Source organism: Bos indicus x Bos taurus, chromosome 22, assembly GCF_003369695.1.
Source record: "Bos indicus x Bos taurus breed Angus x Brahman F1 hybrid chromosome 22, Bos_hybrid_MaternalHap_v2.0, whole genome shotgun sequence".
In the NCBI taxonomy this organism is placed as follows: domain Eukaryota; kingdom Metazoa; phylum Chordata; class Mammalia; order Artiodactyla; family Bovidae; genus Bos; species Bos indicus x Bos taurus.
The window spans coordinates 17,148,369-17,162,102 of NC_040097.1; the positions used below are offsets into that span (position 1 = coordinate 17,148,369).

At 39.4% G+C, this 13,734-nt stretch overlaps 1 protein-coding gene across 12 annotated transcripts in view; it reads right to left on the reverse strand.

Moving 5' to 3' along the window:
- DNAH12 (dynein axonemal heavy chain 12) overlaps nucleotides 1-13,671 on the reverse strand; it is a 192,371-nt gene extending 178,700 nt beyond the window's left edge. For all 12 annotated transcript variants that reach the window (XR_003507718.1, XR_003507719.1, XM_027522275.1 and 9 more), the window contains exons 1-2: nucleotides 12,628-13,671; nucleotides 310-538 (exon numbers count right to left, since the gene is read on the reverse strand). The gene's annotated coding sequence lies outside the window, so the exon portion shown is untranslated. The remainder of the gene's footprint in view (nucleotides 1-309; nucleotides 539-12,627) is intronic.
- Between the last annotated feature and the right edge of the window lie 63 nt (nucleotides 13,672-13,734).

Sequence of the window (13,734 nt, forward strand, 5' to 3'; positions counted from 1 at the left end):
CCTTTCCCCCAAAAGCTGATACTTTACATCGCTAATATTTTTAAACATCAGTATTTTATCTTAGCTTTTCCAGCTTCCTGGAAAGCAACACTAAGATCAAGCAAAACATAGGCATACTAAATGCCTAAGAAATCTGAAATGTCATATAAGTACTGAACAATGAACTGTAATAGCAACTGCATTTGCCGCGGATGCCCACAAAACTCTGGGAATCGTGCCTCGAAAAAGAGACGATTTGGGCGGGTATCCAATTCAAAATCTCCTGCCCTGGGAGAGGGGTAAAGAGAAGAGTTGAGGACAAGAAAGTACCTGTCTGATTGCTTTCACTTCTTTCCGGCTGCTCGGATAAGAGGGAAACGTTCAGAGAACTTCTCCAGTGGTGAAAGGAAAAAAGAAAACGATGGGGAAACATCCGGAACCCCACAGGTTCCTGCCGAGCTGGGCGGTCGCCGCGTAGAAACAAAGTTGTCGCCATGGAAACCGTCGCGGTCGCAACTGGATAGAACGGTAAATGTTGCCTGGAGAGGCAGTTGCTGAGCTGCGACAGATTAGGATTATCATAACAATAATATTCATTACTCTAGTAAATGGAGGGTGGGTGAATGAGGACGGTGGAATTGCTGGAAACAGATTTATGTAAAACACTCACTGTCAAGGCAGATCAAGTCTTCAAGTGTCCCCTAGCGACTTCCCTGTAAATATTATAACCAATCAAGAATTTAATTTATCTTGTTTCTCTACTTGCTATTTGTTTCGACTGCATATTTCCTTCAGGAAATTCTTGGCAGAAAAAGTTAAGTGTGTACATGCTTTGAATATGCTTGGAGAAAGAAACTTGAAACGTTGCTGTTTGAGACTGCACAATGGATACTCCATCTAAGTGATGATGGCCTACACAAATACCATGTGCATAAATAAAATCAGCAGATGAATAAAATCTAGTGGTGCATTGATGGCATAGTCATTCAATAAATATTTGAGCATCTTCTATGTGCCAGTGAGTATGTAGAATTTTTTTAAATGAGAGTACAGCCTATCCTGGCACACAATAGTTCCTCTAAAAAACATCATTTGAGTCAGTGAATGAACAAACTGAAATTCCTCAGACCTTGTAAAAGCAGCCTATCTTTTTGTAGAAAACAAAACACTTGGTTTTTTTTTTTTTTTTTGTCACAGTCTTTTTAAAAATTTTATAATGAAATATAGTTGATTTACAACGTTGTGTTAGTTTCAAGTGTACAGCAAACTGATTCAGTTATATATCTGTATATATTCTTTTTTTAGATATTTTTCCATCATAGGTTATTAAAAGATAAGGAGTACAGTTTCCTGTGCTATACAGTAGGTCCTTTTTGGTTGTCTATTTTATATATAGTAAATGTGAATATTTTAATCAAACTCCTAATTCATCCTCCCACTTTACCTTTTGGTAAGCATAAGTTTGTTTTCTGTATCTGTGAGTCTATTTATATTTTGCTAAGTTCGTTTGTGTCATCTTTCAGATTCCACATACATGATACACATCATATGATATATGTATTTTTTTAAACAAAAACCTGGTTAATTTCATGTGGTTTTTTAGTTGAGAAAGACTTTTTGTTTTATCAGTATTGTTTTTACATTCATTCTTAATTTGGCTGCTCAGGGTCTTAGTTGCGGCATGCAGGATTTTTAGTTGCAGCATGCGGGATCTAGTTCTCTGACCAGGGATCAAACCCACTCCCCTTGCATTGGGAGCACAGAGTCTTAGCCATCGGACCATCAAGAAAGTCCCCTCTGTGATGGTTTTTAAACATGTCAATCTGGTTAGGGACTGAAAGGAGGACAGTAGCTTTTTATATTCTGCACACACCTTCATCCAGTTATTCAAACACTAATCTACTGCTGTGATGAAGAGATTTTCCAGATGTAATTCAAGGCCCTGATGTTACACTACGGAGATTATGAGGGCTTCATTCAATCAGTGGAAGAACTTTTTAAAAGTTTTAGACATGCCCTGAGTTAGACTCCAAACAGCAGCTTGGTCTACCATCACTCTCCCCTCTCTGGCTCTCCCCTTCCTGATAGCCTATCCCTACAGATCTTGGACTTGATTCACTAGCCCCCTAAGTTGCATAAGCCAGTTAGTTTCCTGTAATAAATCATATATATAAACATACAAATACTAGATATGTATAAGGCATATATATAATCTACTTGTTCTGCCTTCCTCATTCACTTCAGTTCAGTCGCTCAGTCATGTCCGACTCTTTGTGACCCCATGAATCGCAGCACGCCAGGCCTCCCTGTCCATCATCATCTCCCGGAGTTCACTCGGGCTCACGTCTATCGAGTCGGTGATGGCATCCAACCATCTCATCCTCTTTCGTCCCCTTCTCCTCCTGCCTCCAATCCCTCCCAGCATCAGAGTCTTTTCCAATGAGTCAACTCTTCGCATGAGGTGGCCAAAGTACTGGAGTTTCAGCTTTAGCATCATTCCTTCCAAAGAAATCCCAGGGCTGATCTCCTTCAGAATGGACTGGTTGGATCTCCTTGCAGTCCAAGGGACTCTCAACAGTCTTCTCCAACACCACAGTTCAAAAGCATCAATTCTTCAGTGCTCAGCTCTCTTCACAGTCCAACTCTCACATCCATACATGACCACTGGAAAAACCATAGCCTTGACTAGACGAACCTTTGTTGGCAAAGTAATGTCTCTGCTTTTCAATATGCTATCTAGGTTGGTCATAACTTTCCTTCCAAGGAGTAAGCGTCTTTTCATTTCATGGCTGCAGTCACCATCTGCAGTGATTTTGGAGCCCAGGAAAATAAAGTCAGCCACTGTTTCCACTGTTTCCCCATCTATTTCCCATGAAGTGATGGGACCGGATGCCATGATCTTCGTTTTCTGAATGTTGAGCTTTAAGCCAACTTTTTCACTCTCCTCTTTCACTTTCATCAAGAGGCTTTTGAGTTCCTCTTCACTTTCTGCCATAAGGGTGGTGTCATCTGCATATCTGAGGTTATTGATATTTCTCCCAGCAATCTTGATTCCAGCTTGTGCTTCTTCCAGCCCAGCGTTTCTCATGATGTACTCTCCATAGAAGTTAAATAAGCAGGGTGACAATATACAGCCTTGACGTACTCCTTTTCCTATTTGGAACCAGTCTGTTGCTCCATGTCCAGTTCTAACTGTTGCTTCCTGACCTGCATACAAATTTCTCAAGATGCAGGTCAGGTGGTCTGGTATTCCCATCTCTTTCAGAATTTTCCACAGTTTATTGTGATCCACACAGTCAAAGGCTTCGGCATAGTCAATAAAGCAGAAATAGATGTTTTTCTGGAACTCTCTTGCTTTTTCCATGATCCAGCGGATGTTGGCAATTTGATCTCTGGTTCCTCTGCCTTTTCTAAAATCAGCTTGAACATCAGGAAGTTCACGGTTCACGTATTGTTGAAGCCTGGCTTGGAGAATTTTGAGCATTACTTTACTAGCGTGTGAGATGAGTGCAATTGTGCGGTAGTTTGAGCATTCTTTTGCATTGCCTTTCTTTGGGATTGGAATGAAAACTGACCTTTTCCAGTCCTGTGTCCACTGCTGACTTTTCCACATTTGCTAGCATATTGAGTGCAACACTTTCACAGCATCATCTTTCAGAATTTGGAATAGCTCTACTGGAATTCCATCACCTCCACTAGCTTTGTTCGTAATGAGGCTTTCTAAGGCCCACCTGACTTCACATTCCAGGATGTCTGGGTCTAGGTGAGTGATCACACCATCGTGATTATCTGGGTTGTGAAGACCTTTTTTGTACAGTTCTTCTGTGTATTCTTGCCACCTCTTCTTAATATCTCCTGCTTCTGTTAGGTCCATTACCATTTCTGTCCTTTATCGAGCACACCTTTGCATGAAATGTTCCCTTGGTATCTCTAATTTTCTTGAAGAGATCTCTAGTCTTTCCCATTCTGTTGTTTTCCTCTATTTCCTTGCATTGATCGCTGAAGAAGGCTTTCTTATCTCTTCTTGCTATTCTTTGGAACTCTGCATTCAGATGCTTATATCTTTCCTTTTCTCCTTTGCTTTTCGCTTCTCTTCTTTTCACAGCTATTTGTAAGGCCTCCCAAGACAGCCATTTTGCTTTTTTGCATTTCTTTTCCATGAGGATGATCTTGATCCCTGTCTGCTGTACAATGTCATGAACCTCAGTCCATAGTTCATCAGGCACTCTATCTATCAGGTCTAGGACCTTAAATCTATTTCTCACTTCCATTGTATAATCATAAGGGATTTGATTTAGGTCATACCTGAATGGTCTAGTGGTTTTCCACACTTTCTTCAATTTAAGTCTGAATTTGGCAATAAGGAGTTCATGATCTGAGCCACAGTCAGCTCCTGGTCTTGTTTTTGTTGACTGTACAGAGCTTCTCCATCTTTGGCTGCAAAGAATATAATCAATCTGATTTCGGTGTTGACCATCTGGTGATGTCTATGTGTAGAATCTTCTCTTGTGTTGCCTTGAGAACCCCATGAACAGTATGAAAAGGCAAAATGATAGGATACTGAAAGAGGAACTCCCCAGGTCAACAGGTACCCAATATGCTACTGGAGATCAGTGGAGAAATAACTCCAGAAAGAATGAAGGGATGGGGCCAAAGCAAAAATAATACCCAGTTGTGGATGTGACTGGTGATAGAAGCAAGGTCCGATGCTGTAAAGAGCAATATTGCATAGGAACCTGGAATATTAGGTCCATGAATCAAGGCAAATTGGAAGTGGTCAAACAAGAGATGGCAAGAGTGAACGTCGACACTCTAGGAATCAGCGAACTAAAATGGACTGGAATGGGTGAATTTAACTCAGATGACCATTACATCTACTACTGTGGGCAGGAATCCCTAGAAGAAATGGAGTAGCCATCATAGTCGACAGAGAGTCCGAAATGCAGTACTTGGATGCAATCTCAAAAACGACAGAATGATCTCTGTTTGTTTCCAAGGCAAACCATTCAATATCACAGTAATCCAAGTCTATGCCCCAACCAGTAATGCTGAAGAAGCTGAAGTTGAACGGTTCTATCAAGACCTACAAGGCCTTTTAGAACTAACACCCAAAAAATATGTCCTTTTCATTTTAGGGGACTGGAATGCAAAAGTAGGAAGTCAAGAAACACCTAAAGTAACAGGCAAATTTGGCCTTGGAATATGGAATGAAGCTGGGCAAAGACTAAAAGAGTTTTGCCTCCCTCATTAAATCTTGACTAATACAATGCATATCTTTTGTCAAACAGCTTCTTATAGGTATAATTTAAATACTATAAAATTCACCATTTTAAAGTATATAATTCAATGGGTACTTTAGTGTATTTATAGTTGTGCAACCATTAACAGGATCCAGTTCTAGAACATTTCTATCACTGCAAAAATTCCCTTCAGCTTATATGCAGTCAATCCTCACTCCCACTTCCAGTCCTAGGCAACCACTGATTTGCTTTTGGTTTCTATAGGTTTACAATTTCTGAAAATTTTCATATATATGGAATCTTATGTGGTCTTTTGTGTCTGGCTTTTCTCACTTAATGATGTGCTTGAGGTTCATCCATACATAATATGTGACAGAAATTCACTCCTTTTTATTGCTGAATAGTCTTCCATTACCTGGAGGAGGAAAATGGCAACCCACTCCAGAATTCTTGCCTGGGAAATCCCATGGACACGGGAGACTAGTGGGCTATATAGTCCATGGAGTCAAAAAAGAGTTGGACACAACTTAACAACTAGCCAAACAACAACAGTCTTCCATTAAATGAAGATATCACATTTGGTTTATTCATTCAGAAGCTGATGGACATTTGGATGGTTTCCTCTTTAGGGCTACTATGAATAATCCTCCCATGAACATTTGTGAACAAATCTTTGGATGAACACTTTTATTTCTCATTGGTAGGAATTGCTGGGATAAATAATAAGCTTATTTGATCTTTTAAGAAAATGTCAAACTGTTTTCCAAAGTGGCTGAAAGATTTTACTTATCAAAAAAAAAAACAATACAATGATTCTAATTCCTCCACATTCCTTGTCAACATTTGATATTGTCTATTACAAGTATTGGAATGGGCATACAGTGGTATCTTATTATGGCTTTAATTTACATTTCCTAAACACAAATAATGTTGAATGTCTTTTCGTGTGCTTATTATCCATTAACATATTTTTTTATGAAATGTCTATTTAAATCTTTATCCATTTTTAAGTTGGACTATTTAGCTTTTGATCATGAAGCTGTAAGAGTTCTTTATATTCTGGATACACATTATCAGATAATTTGCAAATATATTCTCTTGGTCTGTAGATTGTCTTTTCATTTTCTTAATCATGTCTTTTGAAGAGTAAAATTTTTTCATTTGTATAAAGTCAAACAAGGTATTTTTTCTTTAATAGATTATGATTTTAAGGTTGTTATCTATGAAAGATAGGTAAGATCATGAAGATTTTCTGTGTCCTCTACTTTTTGGTTTTACACTTAGGTCTATGATACATTTAGAGTCAATTTCTGTATGTGGTAAGAGATGCAGATTCAAGTTTATTTTTTTGCATATATATATACACAGTTGTTCGAGTACCCTTTGTTGAAAACGCTGTCCTTTTCTCACTGAATCACCTTGACATCTTTATTGAAAAATCAATTTACCGTAATATAAAGGTTTATTTCTGGACAATCAATTCTGTTCCTTTGATCTGTGTGTCTATCTTTATTCCAGTACTACAGTGTCTTGGAAAAACGGTTATACAGTTGACTCTTAAACAAGACAGTTTTGAACTATCCAGTTTATATACAGATTTTTTTCACTAAACGTATGTTACAGTACTATGCACGATTGTCGGTTGGCTGAATCAGCAGATGCTAAACATTGGATCTGGAGAACCGACTATAAAGTTATACATGGATTTTCATCTGTAATGGGGTAGGGAGGGGGACTGATGCTCTTAATTCCACATGTTGTTTAGGGGTCAACTATAGTTTTAAATTTGAGTAGTGTTAGTCTTCCAACTTTGTTCTTCTTTTATAAAAAGTAGTCATTTGGACTCTTCTAGATACTTTGCATTTCCATATAAAATTTAAGATCAGCCTATCAATTTTTGCAAAAGATACATCTGGAATTTTATTACCTATTTTGCTTTGAAAGAAAGGAAAAAATATCTAAACATATTTAATTTGCAGCTTAAAATGCTTCCTTTAAAGGCTCTATTTCTGAGTCTAGGGGTTAGAAATATTATTTATAACCAGATAATTATATTTCACAAAACCTTAATTATTTAAAAGCACCAGTGTAATGACACTAAAATGTGATTCTCTAATACTATACAAAAAAATTGTTTTCTATTTCTTAATGGAAATGTTAATGATGCTAAGAGAACATATGAAACTAACGTACTATGCTTTAAACTATGTATTGTTCATTTCAAAATTTAAAATGGGTGTGCAGGAAAAAGAAAAGAACTTATATGCTGAAGAGTTCTTTATGGAGCTAAACTGTGTTATGTTTTATGTAAGTTCTTTGATTTTTCCCTTCAAAATAAGTTTTTCTTTACTGTTACATTAAGATTAATTATACTTATATTAGGGGCTCCCTGGTGGCTCAGACAGTAAAGAATCTGCCTGCAACATGGAAGACCCAAGTTTGATCCCTGGGTGGGAAGATCCCCTGGGGAAGGGAATGACTGCTGCTGCTGCTGCTAAGTCGCTTCAGTCGTGTCCGACTCTGTGCGACCCCATAGACGGCAGCCCACCAGGCTCCCCCATCCCTGGGACACTCCAGGCAAGAACACTGGAGTGGGTTGCCATTTCCTTCTCCAATGCATGAAAGTGGACTGCAGCCCACCAGGCTCCTCCGTCCATGGGATTTTCCTGGCAAGAGTACTGGAGTGGGGTGCCATTACCCTCTCCAAAGGGAATGACTACCCATCCTAATATTCTTGCCTGGAGAATTCCATGAACAGAGGAGTCTGGCGGACTATAGTCTGTGGGGTCTCAAAGAATCAAGCACAACCGAGTGACTATCACTTTCACTATACTTACATTAATTGATATAGCTACATCTCAATTTTAAAACTGAAAAAAATGATACAACTGTATTATGTATTATACATACTATGCTGTATAGTATTATTAATATATAATATAATCATTGTAAGTTACAGTAAATATTTTAAAATAAAAAAATAGCATTGGTAGATATTCACGATGGTGTGATCACTGACCTAGAGACAGACATCCTGGAATGTGAAGTCAAGTGGGCCTTAGAAAGCATCACTACGAACAAAGCTAGTGGAGGTGATAGAATTCCAGTTGAGCTATTCCAAATTCTGAAAGATGATGCTGTGAAAGTGCTGCACTCACTATGCCAGCAAATGTGGAAAACTCAGCAGTGGCCACAGGACTGGAAAAGGTCAGTTTTCATTCCAATCCCAAAGAAAGGCAATGCAAAAGAATGCTCAAACTACCGCACAATTGCACTCATCTCACATGCTAGTAAAGTAATGCTCAAAATTCTCCAAGCCAGGCTTCAGCAATATGTGAACCGTGAACTTCCAGATGTTCAAGCTGGTTTTAGAAAAGGCAGAGGAACCAGAGATCAAATTGCCAACATCCGCTGGATCATGGAAAAAGCAAGAGAGTTCCAGAAAAACATCTATTTCTGCTTTATTGACCATGCCAAAGCCTTTGACTGTGTGGATCACAATAAACTGTGGAAAATTCTGAAAGAGATGGGAATACCAGACCACCTGACCTGCCTCTTGAGAAACCTGTATGCAGGTCAGGAAGCAACAGTTAGAACTGGACATGGAGCAACAGACTGGTTCCAAATAGGAAAAGCCAAAGCCTTTGACTGTGTGGATCACAATAAACTGGAAAATTCTAAAAGAGATGGGAGTACCAGACCACCTGACCTGCCTCTTGAGAAATTTGTATGCAGGTCAGGAAGCAACAGTTAGAACCGGACATGGAACAACAGATTGGTTCCAAATAGGAAAAGGAGTACGTCAAGGCTGTATATTGTCACCCTGTTTATTTAACTTATATGCAGAGTACATCATGAGAAACACTGGACTGGAAGAAACACAAGCTGGAATCAAAACTGACGGGAGAAATATCAATAACCTCAGATATGCAGATGACACCACCCTTATAGCAGAAAGTGAAGAGGAACTCAAAAGCCTCTTGATGAAAGTGGAGAGTGAAAAAGTTGGCTTAAAGCTCAACATTCAGAAAACGAAGATCATAGCATCTGGTCCCATCACTTCATGGGAAATAGATGGGGAAACAGTGGAAACAGTGTCAGACTTTATTTTTCTGGACTCCAAGATCACTGCAGATGGTGACTGCAGCCATGAAATTAAAAGACGCTTACTCCTTGGAAGGAAAGTTATGACCAACCTAGATAGCATATTGAAAAGCAGAGACATTACTTTGCCAACAAAGGTTCGTCTAGTCAAGGCTATGGTTTTTCCTGTGGTCATGTATGGATGTGAGAGTTGGACTGTGAAGAAGGCTGAGCGCTGAAGAATTGATGCTTTTGAACTGTGGTGTTGGAGAAGACTGTTGAGAGTCCCTTGGACTGCAAGGAGATCCAACCAGTCCATTCTGAAGGAGATCAGCCCTGGGATTTCTTTGGAAGGAATGATGCTAAAGCTGAAACTCCAGTACTGGCCACCTCATGCGAAGAGTTGACTCATTGGAAAAGACTCTGATGCTGGGAGGGATTGGGGGCAAGAGGAGAAGGGGACGAAAGAGGATGAGATGGCTGGATGGCATCACTGACTCGATGGACGTGAGTCTGAGTGAACTCCGGGAGTTGGTGATGGACAGGGAGGCCTGGTGCTGCGATTCATGGGGTTGCAAAGAGTCGGACACGACTGAGCGACTGATCTGATCTGATCTGAAAATGATGCAGCCACTCTGGAAAACAGTACAGAAATAAAAGTTACTCAAAAAATTAAAAGAACTACCAATTCAGCATTCCACTTCAGTTATGCTGCTAAGTCGCTTCAGTCGTGTCCGACTCTGCGTGACCCCATAGACGGCAACCCACCAGGCTCCCTGTCCCTGGGATTCTCCAGGCAAGAACACTGGAGTGGGTTGCCATTTCCTTCTCCAATGCATGAAAAGTGAAAGTGAAGTCGTTCAGTCATGTCCAACTCTATGCGACCCCATAGACAGCAGCCCACCAGGCTCCTCTGTCCATGGGATTCTCCAGGAAAGAGTACTGGAGTGGGTTGCCACTGCCGGAAACAAAATCAATATCCTAAAAAGGTACCTGCATGTTTATCGTCTAGTGCAGCATTATTTGGGCTGACCAGGCGGCGCTAGTAGTAAAGAACCCACCTGCCAATGCAGGAGACATAAGAGACTCGGGTTCAATCCCTAAGTCAGGAAGATCCCCTGGAGGAGAGTGTAGCAACCCACTCCAGTATTCTCGCCTGGGGAATTCCCATGGACAGAGGAGTCAGGCAAGCTACAGTCCATAGAGTTGAAAAGAGTTGGACATGACTTAATCAACTTAGCACGCATGCCCGCAGCATTATTCATGATAGCCAACACATGGAAACAACCTAAATGTTAACTGTACATTAATGGATGAGTGGGTAAAGGAAATGCAAGATATGTATATATGATACTGATGTAGAGATATATTTAACAGATACATAATGGAATATTTTTCAACAATAAAAAAGGAAATCCTGCCATTGTGACAACAAAGGATAGACTTCTAGGGCATTATGCTGAGAGAAATAAGTCAAACAGACAAATACTGTATGATTTCAATTATATGTGGAATCTAAAAAAATTTGATTCGCAGATACAGAGAACAGATGGAGGGTGTTGGATGAAGAAAATGTGTGATCAAAAAGGTAAAAAGTTCCAGTTGTAAGATAAGCAAGTTCTGGAATGGAATGGACTGTACAGCATGGTGACTACACTATATGTGAAAATTATAAAAGAATAGACCTTAAACGTTCTCATTACAAGAAAAAAATTGTAACTACTGAGGTAATGAATGTTAATTAAACTTACTGTGGTAATCATTCAGCAATATATACATATGTCAAATCATTAGGTTGTACATCTTGGACTAATACCATCTTATACATCAATTATATCTCAATAAAACTCAAAAAAATTTTAAACAAATAGAAACTGATCTGTTAGAAAGCAAATAGAAATTATTAAAATTTGAATATATAAGAAAATAAATTACCCTGTAGTGATTATCACCAAGTACCACTCAAAATTTCTGAGTGCTATCACTCAAAACTACAGTTTCATGTTGACCTCAAATTTATAAAAAATAGAAGTATATTAATGATCTATGCCAATTTATTAACTGAAGGTAATTACCAGAAACTGTCTTCACATGCTAATCTCTGCAGATATATTTATAAGTAACAAAAATAATTCCATCAACCATAGCTTTTGATTAGTAAAAGTTAGCTTGTGTTTCTTGGTATGAATTGAGAATGCATGAATAAAATGTTATTTTTTACATTTCTTTTGGTATCAGGGAAAACAAAGTATTGGTTCAGTCTTCCAATCTCAAATTTCAATTATGTAATTATAACTGTGCTACCATTTAGCCTCATAAAAATTTAGCTTCAAACACACCACTTATTGTTTTCAAGTCTTTTGAGTTCAAATTAAACTTTCTATGTGAATTTGAGACACAGGAAACTTGCAGAAACTTTCTCTTGAAAGAAATAACAGCAGATAATGAAAAGCAAAGATACAGAACGATGGGTATACTACTTTTGTGTAAAAAAAGTGGGGGAAAGGGTATAAATTCATAAACGTTTGCATATGTATAGGAGCCAGAGTGGGAATATTACCATTTTTCACTGCGGATATGTTTTTACTCTATGAAAAAAAAATTTTTTTTAACTCAAAAGCCAAAAAAACCCCTGAAAGTATGACAGTTCAAAGTATCTGTCTCAAACTGGGATTAAGACTCTGCTACAGAGTTAAAGTAGATCAGATTACTCTAAAGAAAGTCCCATTTTCTAATAGGGTTTTTGTTTCAGGGTTATTTTTTTTGTTGTTTTTTGCGCACCTCCCAGCTTGCAAGACCTTAGTTCCCCCACCAGGGACTGAATTCAGGCCCTCAGCAGTTAAGGACTTCCCTGGTGGTTCAGACGGTAAAGCGTCTGTCTATGAGGCGGGTTCAATCCCTGGGTCGGGAAGATCTCCTGGAGAAGGAAATGGCAACCCACTCCAGTATTCTTGCCTGGAAAATCCCATTGACGGAGGAGCCTGGTAGGCTACAGTCCATGGGGTCGCAAAAAGTCGGACACGACTGAGCGACTTCACTTTCACTTCCAACAGTTAGAGTGTGGACTCCTAACCACTGGACTGCCAGGGAATTCCCATATTTTCTAACAGGGCTCTTAGCTTTCTTTAAATAGACTTGACATTCTTTAAACATCTTTCTTTAAGATTGACTGAGTTCTGCAAAGTTGTATGAACAAAAATGCCAGTTCAAAGTTTATATTTGCTAATGTGGGTGCTATGAACTGGAGTACTGAGACTTTCTTCAGGCAGTCAGCTGATATAATGTAATGACTTTTATCCCTTCAGTGTAGCCCCACATTACATACCATCAGGTATCCAGTCACCTCGGCAAATGCTTGCTGCCTTGGGAAAGGGGAGGACAAGAATATAAATTTCAAACGACTGCAAAATTCATCCTTCTTTTAGAAAAAAAGTTTTGTTTTTTCCTCACTGTAAGCCAGGGGAAAACAGTATGGCTTATTATTAGACACTCAGTAAACATTCTAGTTGTAGGAGACGGGAAAGTAGATGCAAACAAATCCTTTGCCGTGACGAGAGAATTCTCAATTTCTTCTTTGAAACTTCAAGAGTTGTTTTTTTTTTTCTTCAGTTAATCACTTAATTATATTTAACACAAAATTTGTCCCTTGAAATATTTTTCATGTGGTTTTCAAAGAAACTGCATTTCTCATTTCCTTTTACTCATTGACTATTCTGTCTTCTGTCATTCATTCAGCCACGTCTGTTTGGCCTCGAGCACGTAACTTAATCTCTTTGGACCTCATATTTGTATGTTTTCAGCACAGTCACTGCCCCCTAATTGGGAGCTATTATAAGGAAATGGCAACCCACTCCAGTACTCTTGCCTAGAAAATTCCATGGATGGAGGAGCCTGGCGGGCTACAGTCCATGGGGTCACAAAGAGCTCGGACACGACTGAGCGACTTCACGATATATCGTTCGTAGTTACTACCACAAAAGCTCTGCTTCGCGCGTCGGCGCTGGCTCGGCCAGAGGTGAACCCACACCTCAGAGGAAGGTGAGCAACGTTGGGAATGCTGCTGACAACTAAGAAACACTTTCCACACCTGCACAAAGGCTGGCAATCTGGGTAGAGTTCCCTACGCCCTAGCACAAGGCAGCAACAGAAGGCAAGCGCTTAAAACCCAGGCACCACGTCTATCTCCTTCGAAGAAGCGAAACCCGTGACATCACCCCATCACTTCCGGTTTGAGCTCGCCTTCTCTTTTGCCCGCCAACTGCACTTTCGTTAAAATCGTGGAGTCTAATATTTCCTCCTGGAACCTCTATATTTTCTTCTCTTTTTCCAGCCTTATGACTCTTGTTAAAGATAAAATTAAGCCAGATGGATTCGAAAAAAGCGTGGCTATGGAGAAAAGGAGTAGGTGAGCTGCCTGGCGAAAGTGCGTGGC